Here is a 17,170-nt window from a genome sequence, read left to right on the forward strand (position 1 = left end):
ATATAAATGCAAATGCATCTAACCGAGAAACCACCTGTATTTTTGTCATGAAGTCATGTTTGAGCAATCAAGTGTTCTATAATTTTTATATTTATATATCCTGATCAAGCCACTCTAGTGAGAAACTTCAAAGAAGTCAGAGCAGTTAGACTACATGCCATTAAAAAAAACAGTTTTAGCCTGACAAACCTCAAACAAGTCAGAGCATGTTGTTTCAAGAGGCATAGACTGCATACTATTCATTGTGACTATGGTGTTTTTATGCACTGCTTTCACCTGAGGTACAGTTTGAAGTGCCATTATATAGGAACTTGAGCCTCTCCTTCTCACACATGCTGATCTACTTGGACTCAACACAACACACCCACACCTTCTCTTCCCTGGTGAGTTAGATTTTTATACAGTATATTGGAATAATTTGACTATTTTAGGCTTTGATTTAAAAAAATGCACAACACTCCAGTAGCGTGTCCAGACTTTTTTTCAGGGGTGGCACCCAGGAACTGCTGTAGCTGCTAGTTGTACGGTATACCAGTACTAAAGTACCACGTTACTAATGAATTAATTACGATAACCTAATGTTTCTGAAACATACCGGTAATATATAAAAACATTTTTTACGGACATTAGTATGTGCGGTCGTCACGCTGTGACATTGCTGGAGAAGAGGCACGCACACAAACATAGTACTTACAAACTTAGTATTTACAAGCAGACACGGTGTGGACGCATTTTGGCTCAAAAACAAACACCGAAGCGCCGGTCTACAAAAGGTGATTCAAAACATAGCTAGCTAGCGGCTAACATCCATCCGCAGTCTGCAGTGTTTTAACTACTTCTTAAATCACTAATCAAAACATGGTGACAAATAAAGTAAGTTTCTTACAAGCAGGACGAGGAATAGCTTAACGTGCTTCACTTAACCGTGCGCTCCTCAATGTAAACACATGCCATACATCCACTGTAATGATACCAAGTACAAAAGCGTATCTAGTCGATACTACAGTGATTACTTCAATAGTTTTTATTATCACAAAATGTTTTGTCATTTTTGATATCATTTATAAAGTCTGAAAATATGTCCCTGGACACAGGCGACCAATGTAGGATCCTGAAACTACTCGGTAGATCATGGGTGTCAAACTCTGGCCACCGCATTCACTGCTAATTATAATACTTGCTAACTCTCCCGAGAGTCTTCCAAACTTCAGCCAGCCAGACAGCCAGCCAACCAGTCAGCCAGTCAGCCAGTCAGCAAGACAGTGCGGCTTCTGCATGCACACACAAATGAATGCCATGCATACTTCATCAACAGCGATACAGGTTAAACTGAGGGTAGCCGAATAAAAAAACTTTAACACTGTTAGAAATATACGCCACACTGTGAATCCACACCAAACAAGAATGACAAACACATTTCGGGAGAACATCCGCCCCGTGACACAACAGAACAAATACCAAGAACCCTTTGCAGCACTAACTCTTCCGGGACGGTGTGTGTGTGTGTGTGTGTGTGTGTGTGTGTGTGTGTGTGTGTGTGTGTGTGTGTGTGTGTGTGTGTGTGTGTGTGTGTGTGTGTGTGTGTGTGTGCGTGGGGGGGGGCTATTTTCATTATTGTTATTTTATTTTCAAATTTATTATTAGCCTGTGGAAAAAGTTTATTTTGATATTTACCTCAGAAGGCTGCACATAGAAAAGAGGCAATCAATTTTTATTTACATTTTATTTGATATGCCATTGATATTTTTTCATTATTATTATTATTATTTGAAACTTGATTTTGCATGTCACTATAAGCCTTGCTTGTTCAATATTCAATGCAAAACTTGTTTGGGTCCCTATTAAAAGGTTAATTTGTTCAACCTTGGCCCGCGGCTTTATTCAGTTTTAAATTTTGGCCCACTCTGTATTTGAGTTTGACACCCCTGTGGTAGATCAATACCAAAATGTATAGTATCATCTAAAACTTATGTAATAATTAAAATCCAAACAACAAAGGAATGAGTGCCTATTACATGTTAACATAAGTAAACATAGAAAATGTTAAAGCAGAATGTAAGCAGATATTAAGAGTGAATAAACAAGTAGACTAATAATCAATTTTCTACCGCCTGTCCCTCATAATTTTGACACAATAAATTCTATTATTGTGTCAAAATTATGAGGGATAGGCACAATACGTTATTGCATACGTCAGCACCCAAAATAGTAGCCTTTGTTTGCTTACTTACTACTAAAAAAGTAGTTGTCTAGAATGTTTAAAATTAAAACATTTTATATATCTTTTTTTTTGCGGCCCCCTTTATTTATCAAAAAGTATCGAAATACATTGTGGTACCGGTACCACAATATTCTTATTGGGACAACCCGAATAGCTACTATAGTAGTTACCACCACCATGTATGGAGTGAATCTTCTTGTAAGACAATTGCTTACAATTAACAATATTGCAACGTATTGAGCTATTACAGTACGTCAGACAACTTGCAACAGTTGGCACAAAATACAAATCGTGTGTGTCAAATTCCCTCTTTAATAAAGTAAAATTGTAACATTCATAAACCTTTTTTTTTTTATTTAAACAGATTAGGTCCTCATTCAAATCCCCTCTTTTACATTGCTGGCAATAAAGTAATTTAAATATTACACAATGTGCTTTTGAAAGTATTTGGCAAAAACAAATACATTAACTGGACTTAGTAAAAATCGACTCAATACTTAGGATACCTAAATGGCTAAGCCTCGTGTCAACCATAGTTGTGCATAAATAAGTTTTTATGAGTGTTAGAGCTGAAAAGCTAAGTTCACATGCAACACTGCTTACAGGAAGGGCTACTGCTATTTTATCAAGTCTAAAAAGTTCATGGAACACTTCCTGATAAGGTTGTAAAAACAGACTCAGAGCAATTATGCTCTGACAGAAAATCATACACACATCAAATTCAAAAGCTAAATATCACAGTTTACATTAAAGTAACAGCTTAACCCTTGTGTGGTGTTCTTATTGTTGTTACTCAGCCAGTGTTTGTGGGTCTGATGGACCCGTTGCATTTTGTGGCTTTTAATGCCTCACAATCAAACACTTTTATGTTAAAATACTGAACAGATGTTTACCTTATCCCAAAAACATCTGTAATGAAGTGCTTCGAGAGGCTGGTAAAGGAATACATTGTCTCCAGACTTCTGCCAGTTTCTACATCCCACAGGGATTCTTCTTTTGTGTTTCTGCACCTGCGGTTCCCACACAAGGTTGCAACATCGTTTGTCAACACTGTCTGCTCTCATTTTCTCGCACATTTGACCCTCTGATGTTCTGTGTACTTACACTATGTCGTCCTCCTGTCTAGGGCTGCTGTGTGTGTGTGTGTGTGTGTGTGTGTGTGTGTGTGTGTGTGTGTGTGTGTGTGTGTGTGTGTGCGTGCGTGCGTGCGTGCGTGCGTGCGTGCGTGCGTGCGTGCGTGCGTGCGTGCGTGCGTGCGTGCGTGCGTGCGTGCGTGTGTGCGTGTGTGTGTGTGTGTGTGTGTGTGTGTGTGTGTGTGCTGGTGCTGGCTGGTCTCCATGGTCCTGTTGGCGTGTGGTCACGGTGTTTCGGTCGTTTTGATTTGATCGAGTGGTGCAGGTTTTCTGGGGTATTGCAGCTGTTGTTTCTGCTGCCGTTTGTTTGTGGTGTGGGCGCGCATGGCTGCCGGGTCTGATGCGGCGGGTTGGCCGATGTTGTGGCTTGTGGCAGCGCATTCACTAGTGGTTGTCGGGGCCGGCGAACTTGCCGGCTTCGTTCTCGTGCCTTTGCTTGTCGGGGGTTTTCCCTAGGGAGAAGAGGGGTGTGCAGCCGGACCTGTGGGCGAGGGAGGGGGGTGAAGTGATCGGCTGGTTCTCGGTGGACAGTCGGTTCCGGCCTGTGTATGGATTTGTTTGTCTTTATATGTGTGTGTGTGTGTGTGTGTGTGTGTGTGTGTGTGTGTGTGTGTGTGTGTGTGTGTGTGTGTGTGTGTGTGTGTGTGTGTGTGTGTGTGTGTGTGTGTGTGGGTGTGTGGGTGTGTTAAATTATTATTGTTATATTTGGGGGGCTCTCGGGGCCTGCTTGTCCCCTGGATCGAGTCTATCGTAGCAGCTCGGTGTGCTGCAAAGTATTCTGCACAATGTATTTTGGACAACCCATGTACTGTCGATTGGTGAACCTTCAAAGTCAATCAATCAAATATTATTTATACAGCCCTTAATAACAAGTGTCTCAAAGGGCTGCACAAGCCACAACGACATCAAGGCAATAAAACTCTAGGGGGTGGCCACCCCCTAGACACACCACTGTATCAGTCTAAGTGTTTTTGTAATTGTTGCATATATATTGTTGCACATTTTATTATAAAAAGTGCAAAGGAGTAAATTGTTAAACTGTGAGTACAGACCACTTTCAAAGTAATCAAAAACTAATACTTGCGTATATCAATAATGCTCTCCAACTGAAACCACCATACTGTAACACTCTGTTATAGTTGTGTTTAACTTTGGCCCAGGATGCATACAGGTTTTGTGAAGACGGGTGTAATGAAAGTATTCTATTATCTGTCTCATAAAAGTACCGGTTGCAAAGTACAAAACACAAGACTGGCTAGGGAGGATATATGCTACAAGCATGCATGTAGTAATCCATTGCAAATTGCTGGTTATCCTCATATGACTTCACTTCCAGGTGCTGTCGCTTCGGGCTAATGTGTTCGTAGGGGAAATAAAGCCTATTTGTAGCAGGAGGTCAAGGAAAATCACAGCAAAAATGCAGCATACATGCACTGTTCTCGCGAGTGCGAATCGTCCCAATAGGGATTTTGTAACGAGTTAATATAGCATTCTGAAGATATTCCATCATTAGGGGAAAAAAAGTTAAAGCTGAGAAAGGTGGCTGCTGTTTTCAGCCTGTCACACTCATCGAATTTAGCTGAGTCGACAACACGATACCATTTGTCATTGTCTGGATAAACTTGAAAATGTATTTATTATGACCAGTTTTCTTAAGGAAACTTCCACATGCAATGGATTTGTTTCTGTTGTTGTGGCATGTAAATAGATGTATTTACAAAATGTATTTACTAAATCAATAAATATTTCATATCCCATACCAACAACATTGATCTTTTTTTTTTAATTAGTACAACAGCGAAGCAACTTCAGAACCAAATTAAACAATGTAGAATTGTATTTGTTTACTTTTATTTACCCAGGAAAAAGGTTACGATTGGGAATTTCTTATTCCAGGGAGTTCTGCCATGTTCAGATTTATACAGTCACGTGCTGCAATAAGGCAGAGCCTCACTTAATAAGAAATATTAAGAAAACAAATATAATAAAAACTTCAATTAAATAATTTGTCCATTAAGCAGTGTAATAAATGTATTTTCTATATATATATTTATATGTCTATATTTTTTTATTTTTTTTATTTATGTGAGTAAAAATAACTGAATTTGCATACAAGCCTAACATGACGCTTCTGGGTCTATGACCACTCAGCTTTTCTGCCATGAGTGAAATGCTGCAAAGGCTGATTGTGAAGCTGGAATTATATATATATATATATATATATATATATATATATATATATATATATATATATATATATATATATATATATATATACATACATATATATATATACACTACCGTTCAAAAGTTTGGGGTCACATTGAAATGTCCTTATTTTTTAAGGAAAAGCACTGTACTTTTCAATGAAGATAACTTTAAACTAGTCTTAACTTTAAAGAAATACACTTTATACATTGCTAATGTGGTAAATGACTATTCTAGCTGCAAATGTCTGGTTTTTGGTGCAATATCTACATAGGTGTATAGAGGCCCATTTCCAGCAACTATCACTCCAGTGTTCTAATGGTACAATGTGTTTGCTCATTGGCTCAAAAAGCTAATTGATGATTAGAAAACCCTTGTGCAATCATGTTCACACATCTGAAAACAGTTTAGCTCGTTACAGAAGCTACAAAACTGACCTTCCTTTGAGCAGATTGAGTTTCTGGAGCATCACATTTGTGGGGTCAATTAAACGCTCAAAGAGATCTTTCATCTGAAACTCGACAGTCTATTCTTGCTCTTAGAAATGAAGGCTATTCCACAAAGTTGTTTGGGTGACCCCAAACTTTTGAACGGTAGTGTATATACTGTATATATATATATGTTTCTGGATGACCGCCTACCATCTGAGCCATACTGCCCAAAATTTACTTGCAACAGGAGAGCAACTGCAAAAGCTCATCTTCTATCGATGTTCAATGTTTTTATTGGCCTTTTATGCATGGACTTATACAGTCCAGGCACATTGACAATCTTGTGCAGAGTTCTCTTTGAGTCAGCTAATAGCAAAAAGCGCAGTATGCATAATATACAAGGATGCATGCAGTAAATCCATTGCAAATGGATTGTATAATATATATATATATATATATATATATATATATATATATATATATATATATATATATATATATATATATATATATATATATATATATAGGTTTTTTTTAATCAGATTAATTACACTCTTGAGCTGTGATTGATTAATATTAATCACAGGTTATTACTTGCTTGCATATTTAAAATTTGCTGAAGAAAATACCTCAATATTTGGACACAAATGCAATTTTGCTGTCAGAATGTAATCCAAGCCCGTTTTTAAGCGTTTTACTTAAAGGTGCTATATTCAATAATGTGGCCAGAAATGGTACTGCAATCCCAGTCAAAATTATGTAGTCCCCTCCCACTCTCCATTTCTGAGGTTGTCAGATACGCAGCCGATTCCGAATCCTACTCCAAGGTACTTAAAACGGCAATCTATGAGTCCTACGCTGTAGGTTTCTCTTGTTTATGCTTTTTGCAAGATGGTTTACTAAGTAATTATTCCTCATTTTACTAATGTCGATGACCAAAATGTATTTGTAAAGTTACGCAGCAATATTTTTGTTGGGAGTCACGACAGATTGTTGGCTTTACCCTGCTAAAATGTCAAATTTTACTGCACGGACCACCATCGAAATATTCCATCCATCCATCTTCTTCCGCTTATCTGAGGTCGGGTGGCGGGGGCAGCAGCCTAAGCAGGGATGCCCAGACTTCCCTCTCCCCAGCCACTTCGTCCAGCTCTTGCCGGGGGATCCTGAGCGTTCCCAGGCCAGCCGGGAGACATAGTCTTCCCAACATGTCCTGGGTCTTCCCCGTGGCCTCCCACCGGTCGGACTTGCCCTAAACATCTCCCTAGGGAAGCGTTCGGGTGGCATCCTGACCAGATGCCCGAACCAATCATCTGGCTCCTCTCGATGTGGAGGAGCAGCGGCTTTACTTTGAGTTCCCCCCGGATGGCAGAACTTCTCACCCTATCTCTAAGGGAGATAGGGTGCTACAAGCGGAGGAAACTCATTTCGGCCGCTTGTACCCGTGATCTTGTCCTTTCGGTCATAACTCAAAGCTCATGACCATAGGTGAGGATGGGAACGTAGATCGACCGGTAAATTGAGAGCTTTGCCTTCCGGCTCAGCTCCTTCTTCACCACAACGGATCGATACAGCATCCGCATTACTGAAGACGCCGCACCGATCCGCCTGTCGATCTCACGATCCACTCTTCCCTCACTCGTGAACAAGATTCCGAGGTACTTGAACTCCTCCACTTGGGGAACCATGGACTCGGATTTGGAGGTGCTGATTCTCATCCCAGTCGCTTCACACTCAGCTGCGAACCGATCCAGTGAGAGCTGAAGATCTTGGCCAGATAAAGCCATCAGGACCACATCATCAATTTCTAGGCGCCTTGACTGCGCCTAGAAATTCTGTCCATAAAGTTATGAACAGAATCGGTGACAAAGGGCAGCCTTGGCGGAGTCCAACCCTCACTGGAAACGTGTCCGACTTACTGCCGGCAATGCGGACCAAGCTCTGACACTGATCATACAGGGAGCGGCCCGCCACAATCAGACAGTCCGATACCCCATACTCTCTGAGCACTCCCCACAGGACTTACCGAGGGACACGGTCGAATGCCTTCTCCAAGTCCACAAAGCACATGTATACTGGTTGGGCAAACTCCCATGCACCCTCAAGGACCCTGCCTCTCAGTGCATTTTGCAATTCTATGAGCCAACCCACGTTACGCATAAATCATATGCCTACCACCATGTCAAAACACAAAGTAGAAAATCATTACATGTTAAAGTTAAAGTTAAAGGACCAATGATTGTCTCATACACACTAGGTGTGGTGAAATTTGTCCTCTGGATTTGACCCATCCCCTTGTTCACTCCCTGGGAGGTGAAGGGAGCAGAGGGCAGCAGCGGTGGCCGCGCCCAGGAATCATTTTGGTGATTTAACCCCCAATTCCAACCCTTGATGCTTTGTGCCAAGCAGGGAGGTAATGGGTCCCATTTTTATAGTCTTTGGTATGACTCGGCCGGGGTTTGAACTCACGACCTACCGATCTCAGGGCGGACACTCTAACCACTAGGCCACTGAGTCGTATATTGCATTATATTGTGCCAAGCAAATACCACCACATATGTGTGTGATGCACATACAGTACCAGAAACCGCAATTTGCAGTGCTAATGTTGGAACGCATTTCCTCAGCACATTGAGAAGGAATTAGGCACTGACACTACCCATATCCACATAGGTTTTATTTGTTGAAAAGATATATTTCCCTGTAAGTTGGAATACACATCGACATAGTAAGCATTATACTAGCTAAGTAAGCATTACACTACTGTGATGGTGCTTCGCTCCTAAGCATTCGTTGCACGAACATTGTAGTTTTGTTAGACAAGATCATAGACTGTATTGGACAATATAGTGTACATATGAAATGTCTATTTCCATTTATTACAAGTAATAAGAAAGTGTAAATGCCTGACTAACCTATCAAGGAGGAAATTAGCAAGTTTGGCATCAGATGAAAAAATATTCTCAGCCTTCAATCATCTCCATCTTTGAAAATGATCTTTGATCATCATGGCGCCGATCATGGCTGCCCCGGTGCTCTCGTGCGCTCTGTTTTGTTTGTTTTTGTGCGTAAATTGTGTGTCCGTGTCCTCTTACACCCGCGAAGAGCTAACTGAACATCAGATCCATCACCCCTACGGACTTATTACCGGTCATCTTAGCGTCAGCTGCGGATTTGGTCCATTCTTTGATCAAAAGAGGGAAACCGCACCGAAGAGGAAAGCGAGCGGGCGCCCTTGTCCATCTCCGTAGACGAGGATTACGCACGCCTCTACCTGCCATCCTTCTCTCCAACGTCCGCTCACTTGCCAAAAAGATGGACGAGCTAGCGTTGCTGATGAGAAGAAACAAGGACTTTTCCTCATCTTGTGTTTTGTGCTTCACGAAGACATGGCTGAGCGCGAGTGAGCGCGGTTCAACTGGAGGGCTTCCATCTTCTCCGCGTGGACCGAGACGCGGGGCTCTTCGGCAAAACAAGAGGCGGAGCGTCTGCTTCTTCATCAACAACAACTGGTGTACAGACGTGACGGTGATATCCCAACACTCCTTTCCTGCTCTGGAAAATATTTTCATTCACTGCCCTTTTACTCACCGCGTGAGATTGTTTCATTCATACTGGTGGCTGCCTACATACCGCCCAGCGCGGACGTGCATGACGCTCAGCGCACGCTTGCAGGCCTCTTGTTATCGTACTTTGTGACTTTAACAAGGGAAATTTGAGCCAGGAATTACCCAAGTATAGGCAGTTTATTAAATGCCCGACCAGAGAGGAGAACACTTTGGATCACTTTGGAGCGCCAGAGAAGAAAGACGTATCAAATAGATAACTTACTCCTGATAAAAAAAAGAAAGAGTCTGCGTCACAGCGCCCAGAGGTTCTCCGCCATGTAGCTGAGGCTGTAGAAGTTGCAGGCCACGCAGCACATGTTGCAGAGCGACGACAGCAGCCGGTAGAGCCACAGGCAATAGGCAAGGCATACCATGCAGTCCCGCGCGCTGCTCTCGGACTATCAGATCACGTGATGGTGCACTTAATCCCTTCATACAGACAGACTGAAACTGGCTAAACCTGTTATGAAGACTGTGGGGAGGCGGGGCCGGAGGACCGACGGCGAGGCGTGCTGCACCGAAGCCCGCTCCAAGATCGCGGCGAGGAGGCGGGGACGGCGAGCAAGCAGTCCCAAGAAAGCACGGATCACAGGACTTAAAGGCCTACTGAAACCCACTACTACCGACCACGCAGTCTGATAGTTTATATATCAATGATGAAATCTTAACATTGCAACACATGCCAATACGGCCGGGTTAATTTATAAAGTGCAATTTTAAATTTCCCGCTAAACTTCCGATTGAAAACGTCTATATGTGATGACGTATGCGCGTGACGTCACTAGTACAACGGAAGTATCGGTACCCCATTGAAGCCAATATAAAATAGCTCTGTTTTCATCTCATAATTCCACAGTATTCTGGACATCTGTGTTGGTGAATCTTTTGCAATTTGTTTAATGAACAATGAAGACTGCAAAGAAGAAAGTTGTAGGTGGGATCGGTGTATTAGCGGCTGGCTGTAGCAACACAACCAGGAGGACTTTGACTTGGATAGCAGACGCACTAGCCGACGCTAGCCACCAACCGCACGGATGATCCGGTGAAGTCCTTCGTCGTTTTTAGCATAGCTCTGTGAGGTCCGGTCGCTAAGTTAGCTTCAATGGCGTCGTTAGCAACAGCATTGTTAACCTTCACCAGGCTGGAAAGCATTAACCGTGTAGTTACAGGTCCATGGTTTAATAGTATTGTTGATTTTCTATCTATCCTTCCAGTCAGGGGTGTTGAATTATTATTTATTTTGTTTCTATATGCAGTTAAGCACGATGCTATCACGTTAGCTTCGTAGCTAAAGTGTTTCGCCGATGTATTGTCGTGGAGATAAAAGTCACTGTGAATGTCCATTTCGCGTTCTTGACTCTCATTTTCAAGAGGATATAGTATCCGAGGTGGTTTAAAATACAAATCTGTGATCCACAATAGAAAAAGGAGAGAGTGTGGAATCCAATGAGCCAGCTTGTACCTAAGTTACGGTCAGAGCGAAAAAAGATATGTTCTGCACTGCACGCTAGTCTTTCACTGTTACGTTCCTCATCCACAAATCTTTCATCCTCGCTCAAATTAATGGGGTAATCGTCGCTTTCTCGGTCCGAATCTCTCTTAGCTCCATTGAAAACAATGGTAGAATATGAGGAGTCCTTCCTCTGGTGACGTCACGCTACTTCCGGTACAGGCAAGGCTTTTTTTATCAGCGACCAAAAGTTGCGACCTTTATCGTCGTTGTTCTCTACTAAATCTTTTCATCAAAAATATGGCAATATCACGAAATGATCAAGTATGACACATAGAATGGATCTGCTATCCCCGTTTAAATAAAAAAAAAAAATATTTCAGTAGGCCTTTAATGACTACAGGCCGGTTGCGTTGACGTCTGTGGTCATGAAGTCCTTTGAGTGCTTGATCCTGCCCCACCTCAAGGACATCACCGCCCCCCTCCTGGACCCACTGCAGTTCGCCTACAGAGCCAACAGGTCTGTGGATGATGCAGTGAACCTGGCCCTCCACTTCATCCTGGAGCATCTGGACTCCCCAGATGCTAGGATCCTGTTTGTGGACTTCAGCTCTGCCTTCAACACCATCCTCCCTGGACTGCTACGAGACAAGCTCTACCAGCTCAGCGTTCCCGACTCCCTCTGCAGTTGGATCAATGACTTCCTGACTGACTGAAGACAGCCCGTGCGGCTGGGGAAGATTGTCTCGGACAGTCGAACCACGAACACTGGTACTCCTCAGGGCTGTGTACTTTCCCCCTGGCTCTTCTCCTTGTATACAAACTGCTGCACCTCCAGTCACCAGTCCGTAAAGCTGCTCAAGTTGGCGGATGACACTACCCTCATCGGGCTCATCTCGGATGGCGATGAGTCCGCCTACAGGGGAGAGGTGGACCGTCTGAACGCCCAGAAAACAGTGGAGATGATCATGGACTTCAGGAAAGTCACAGCCCCACCATCCCCCCTCACCCTGATTGACTCTCCCACCCCTGTCTCCATTGTGGACTCCTTCCGTTTCTTGGGCACAACCATCATCCAGGACCTCAAGTGGGAGCCGACCATTAGCTCCCTCATCAAGAAGGCCCAGCAGAGGATGTACTTCCTGCGGCAGCTGAGGAAACTTAAGGTACCGACCGAGATGCTGGTGCAGTTTTACTCAGCCATCATCGAGTCCATCCTCACCTCCTCCGTCACCGTGTGGTTCCCGGGTGCCACAGTCCAGGATAAGCATTGACTGCAGCGCATTGTACGTGCTGCTGAGAAGGTGATGGGCTGCCAGCTCCCATCCCTCCAGGACCTGTTCTCCTCCAGGACCAGGAGGCGTGTGGGTCGGATCACAGCTGACTCTTCTCACCCTGGACACAAACTATTCTCCTCTCTCCCCTCAGGCAGGAGACTACGGTCCATCCAGACCCACACCTCCCACCACCTGAACAGTTTTTCCCCTCGGCCATCAGGCACATGAACAATAACAAGATCTGATAGCTCAGTTACAGCTCTTTTTATTACCAAATCTGTGTTATATGTGTTTTATGTTGCACGATTGCACCAAGAAAAATTCCTAGTTTGTGAACCCGTTCTCAAACAATGGCAATAAAAACTATTCTGATTCTCATTCTGATTCTGATTCTGATTCTGATTCTGAGTCGATACAAATCCTTGTTTTTTTCCTGGCTTTGTCATGAATAAGTTGCGAATCGTAACGACGCCTTTTAGAATTACTAAGGTCTGACATGTTTAGTAACTTTACCAGTGGCAGTAGCTCAATGAAGAGGACTTGCTGAAAACCGCGGGGCCCCCGGCCGGGGAAAACATTTAGGGTAAAAGCAGGGAGTAGAAATGACTCTCCAGGAAAAAAATGTTTCGGGTAAAAGCAGGGAGTAGAAATGACTCTCCAGAAAAAAATGTTTTGGGTAAAAGCGGGGAGTAGAAATGACTCTCCAGAAAAAAATGTTTTGGGTAAAAGCGGGGAGTAGAAATTACTCTCCAGAAAAAAATGTTTTGGGTAAAAGCGGGGAGTAGAAATGACTCTCCAGGGGGAAAAAAAATTGACTACGGAAGTCACCAAAAAAAAGGCGTGAATTTGCCTAAGTGTCTAGGTGCGTGGCCCTTTAAGAAGGCCGACCTGCCTTGGTTCTCCACTTGGGTCAGGAATTCAAAATTAGTCCCTCTCCTAGCTGGAAGTCACCAAAAAAAAGGCGTGAATTTGCCTAAGTGTCTAGGTGCCTGTCCCTTTAAGAAGGCCGACCTGCCTTGGTTCTCCACCTGGGTCAGGAATTCAAAACTAGTCTCTCTCCTAGCTGGAAGTCACCAAAAAAAAGGCGTGAATTTGACTAAGTGTCTAGGTGCCTGTCCCTTTAAGAAGGCCGACCTGCCTTGGTTCTCCACCTGGGTCAGGAATTCAAAATTAGTCCCTCTCCCAGCTGGAAGTCACCAAAAAACGGGCCAAGTGATGTCATTAGGGGCCCTATTTTCAGACGTATTTCGGTGACGCCGAGGAGTCCTTCAGGTGTTCCCGGGGAATGGGAGGCCTTTTGGGGCCCTATTTTCAGACAAAAAACAGCAACCCTTACACTACAAAGGACAGCGGGGAATTGGAGCCCTCCTGTGGACTTCTGCTGCAATTGCACCCATAAAGAAATGTATTATTTGCCCAAGTGTCTAGGTGCCTGTCCATTTAGGAAGGCCGACCTGCCTTGGTTTTCAACCTGGGTCAGGAATTCAAATTTAGTCCCTCTCCTAGCTGGAAGTAACCAAAAAAAAGGCGTGAATTTGCCTAAGTGTCTAGGTGCCTGTCCCGACTTGCCTTGGTTCTCCACCTGGGTCAGGAATTCAAAATCAGTCCCTCTCCTAGCTGGAAGTCACCAAAAAAAGGCGTGAATTTGCCTAAGTGTCTAGGTGCGTGGCCCTTTAAGAAGCCCGACCTGCCTTGGTTCTCCACCTGGGTCAGGAATTCAAAATTAGTCCCTCTCCCGGCTGGAAGTCACCAAAAAAAAGGCGTGAATTTGCCAAAGTGTCTAGGTGCCTGTCCCTTTAAGAAGGCCGACCTGCCTTGGTTCTCCACCTGGGTCAGGAATTCAAATTTAGTCCCTCGCCTAGCTGGAAGTCACACTCAAATTTAGTCCCTCTCCTAGCTGGAAGTCACACGCAAAGGGCTGTAAATTAGCCTAAGTGTAAAGTTAGGGTGAAAGCAGGGAGTAGAAATGACTCTAGTAATTTAAGAATGGTGGGATTTTTTCCGGGTGTCATCATTTTAGGGTACCAGCACTCTGTGGAGAAAATGCGGCGTCCTGCTTGGGAACAAGCATAGTTTAGGTGCTTGTCCCTTTAAGAAGGCCGACCTGCTTTGGTTCTCCACCTGGGTCAGGAATTAAAAACTAGTCCCTCTCCTAGGTGGAAGTCACCAAAAAAAAGGCGTGAATTTGCCTAAGTGTCTAGGTGCGTGGCCCTTTAAAAAGGCCGACCTGCCTTGGTTCTCCACCTGGGTCAGGAATTCAAAATTAGTCCCTCTCCCAGCTGGAAGTCCCCCAAAAAAAGGCGTGAATTTGCCTAAGTGTCTAGGTGCCTGTCCCTTTAAGAAGGCCGACCTGCCTTGGTTCTCCACCTGGGTCAGGAATTCAAAATTAGTCCCTCTCCTAGCTGGAAGTCACCAAAAAAAAGGCGTGAATTTTCCTAAGTGTCTAGGTGCCTGTCCCTTTAAGAAGGCCAACCTGCCTTGGTTCTCCACCTGGGTCAGGAATTCAAAATTAGTCTCTCTCCTAGCTGGAAGTCACCAAAAAAAGGCGTGAATTTGACTAAGTGTCTAGGTGCCTGTCCCTTTAAGAAGCCCGGCCTGCCTTGGTTCTCCACCTGGGTCAGGAATTCAAATTTAGTCCCTCTCCTTGCTGGAAGTCACCAAAAAAAAGGCGTGAATTTGCCAAAGTGTCATCATTTTAGGGTACCAGCACTCTGTGGAGAAAATGCGGCGTCGTGCTTGGGAACAAACATTTAATTCCCGCAAACGAAACCCAAAAAACGGGCCAAGTGATGTCATTAGGGGCCCTATGTTCAGACGTATTTCGGTGACGCCGAGGAGTCCTTCAGGTGTTCCCGGGGAATGGGAGGCCTTTTGGGGCCCTATTTTCAGACAGAAAACAGCAACCCTTACACTACAAAGGACAGCGGGGAATTGGAGCCCTCCTGTGGACTTCCGCTGCAATTTCACCCATAAAGAAATGCATTATTTCCAAGTGTGCATTACAGAGAGAAACCCTACTTATGAAGGAAAATAAACCCCAGGCTGTTGCACATGTGTCTTATGACAGCAATAGACCGACTTTTTAAACAGAATCGCGTATTTTGGGCTAACCGAGGAGTCCAGCAGGTGTTCCCTGGGAATGGGAGGCCTTTTGGGGCATGCGAACAGGAAATGTCCTAAACGCGCCCCAAATGTTTAAAAAAAAATAAATAAAAAATAAATCACACCCCGATTCAAGTCCCACAAGACCCGCCGCCGCGTGCCACCCGAGTCCAGGGGTGCCCGACATGTCCTAAACTCCCCCAGCAAAGTCACACTGTGAGTGGGGGAGAAAAGTTGGAAAAGTAGGCAAAAGTCCACAAAATGTTAAAAAATCACACCCAGGTTCTAGTCCCACAAGTCCCGCAGCTGGCCACCCGGGTCCAAGGGTGCCCGACATGTTCTAAATGCCCCCAGCAAAGTCACACTGTGAGTGGGGGAGAAAAGTTGGAAAAGTGGGCAAAAGTCCCCAAAATGTTCAAAAATCACACGCAGGTTCGAGTCCCACAAGTCCCGCAGCCGCCCCCCCGAGTCCAGGGGTGCCCGACATGTCCTAAACGCCCCCAGCAATTTAACTGGCAACCTGGATGTGACACACTCACGGACTTCCTAATTGTTCAAAAGGTGGAGGGCGTGGCATCGAATATTTTGGGGCTGTAAATCTAATTTTAAAACGAGCATATCCCGGTATTCGAAAATAACATGATTTATTAATGCCTTTTGACATATCAGGGCCATTTAATGATGACTTGACATGAAATATTACATATGGCACCTTAACTGCAAGTCATTAATTAGCTAAAAACTTGGTAACAGCAAATATAGTAAGAATTAAGTGCACCTTTTCAAAGTATTTATAAGAATATATCAAACAAGGTACAGATAGTAAACATACCAATAAACAACTTTACATGGTGCAGTATTTACATCTGCAATTACTCTTCCATCCATCCATCCATCCATCCATCTTCTTCCGCTTATCCGAGGTCAGGTCACGGGGGCAGCAGCCTAACCAGACTTCCCTCTCCCCAGCCACTTCGTTCAGCTCTTCCCGGAGGATCCCGAGGCGTTACCAGGCCAGCCGGGAGACATAGTCTTCCCAACGTGTCCTGAGTCTTCCCCGTGGCCTCCTACCGGTCTAACGTGCCCGAAACACCTCCCTTGGGTTGCATCCTGACCAGATGCCCGAACCACCTCATCTGGCTCCTCTCGATGTGGAGGAGCAGCGGCTTTACTCTGAGTTCCTCCCGTATGACAGAGCTTCTCACCCTATCTCTAAGGGAGAGCCCCGCCACCCTGCGGAGGAAACTCCTTTCGGCCGCTTGTACCCGTGATCTTGTCCTTTCGGTCATAACCCAAAGCTCATGACCATAGGTGAGGATGGGAACGTAGATCGACCGGTAAATTGAGAGCTTTGCCTTCTGGCTCAGCTCCTTCTTCACCACAACGGATTGGTACAGCGTCCAGCTGTAATTACTGAAGACGGCGCACCGATCCGCCTGTGGATCTCATGATCCACTCTTCCCTCACTCGTGAACAAGACTCTGAGGTACTTGAACTCCTCCACTTGGGGCAAGATCTTCTCCCCAACCCGGAGATGGCACTCCACCTTTTTCAGGGCAAGAACCATGGACTCGGACTTGGAGGTGCTGATTTACTCTTCCATTAAATGAAAGAAAGACACATCATAAAATTATATTTGCATTAAAAATAAGCTCAGTCAAACATGTAGGTATAAAGTGTAAGGGACCTGAATGAATGCTAATTAATTTACCTTGGGAATGTTGGTGAATAATTAGATGT

General features: G+C 44.2%; 1 protein-coding gene across 4 annotated transcripts in view; it reads left to right on the forward strand.

The window, feature by feature from the left end:
• The first annotated feature begins 243 nt into the window (after positions 1 to 243).
• The window catches only part of zgc:136872 (uncharacterized protein LOC678524 homolog), a 70,205-nt gene continuing 53,278 nt past the window's right edge, over positions 244 to 17,170 (forward strand). For all 4 annotated transcript variants that reach the window (XR_009825333.1, XM_062042312.1, XM_062042311.1 and 1 more), the window contains exon 1: positions 244 to 383. The gene's annotated coding sequence lies outside the window, so the exon portion shown is untranslated. The remainder of the gene's footprint in view (positions 384 to 17,170) is intronic.

This window comes from Entelurus aequoreus, linkage group LG03 (genome assembly GCF_033978785.1).
Source record: "Entelurus aequoreus isolate RoL-2023_Sb linkage group LG03, RoL_Eaeq_v1.1, whole genome shotgun sequence".
Taxonomy (NCBI): Eukaryota; Metazoa; Chordata; class Actinopteri; order Syngnathiformes; family Syngnathidae; genus Entelurus; species Entelurus aequoreus.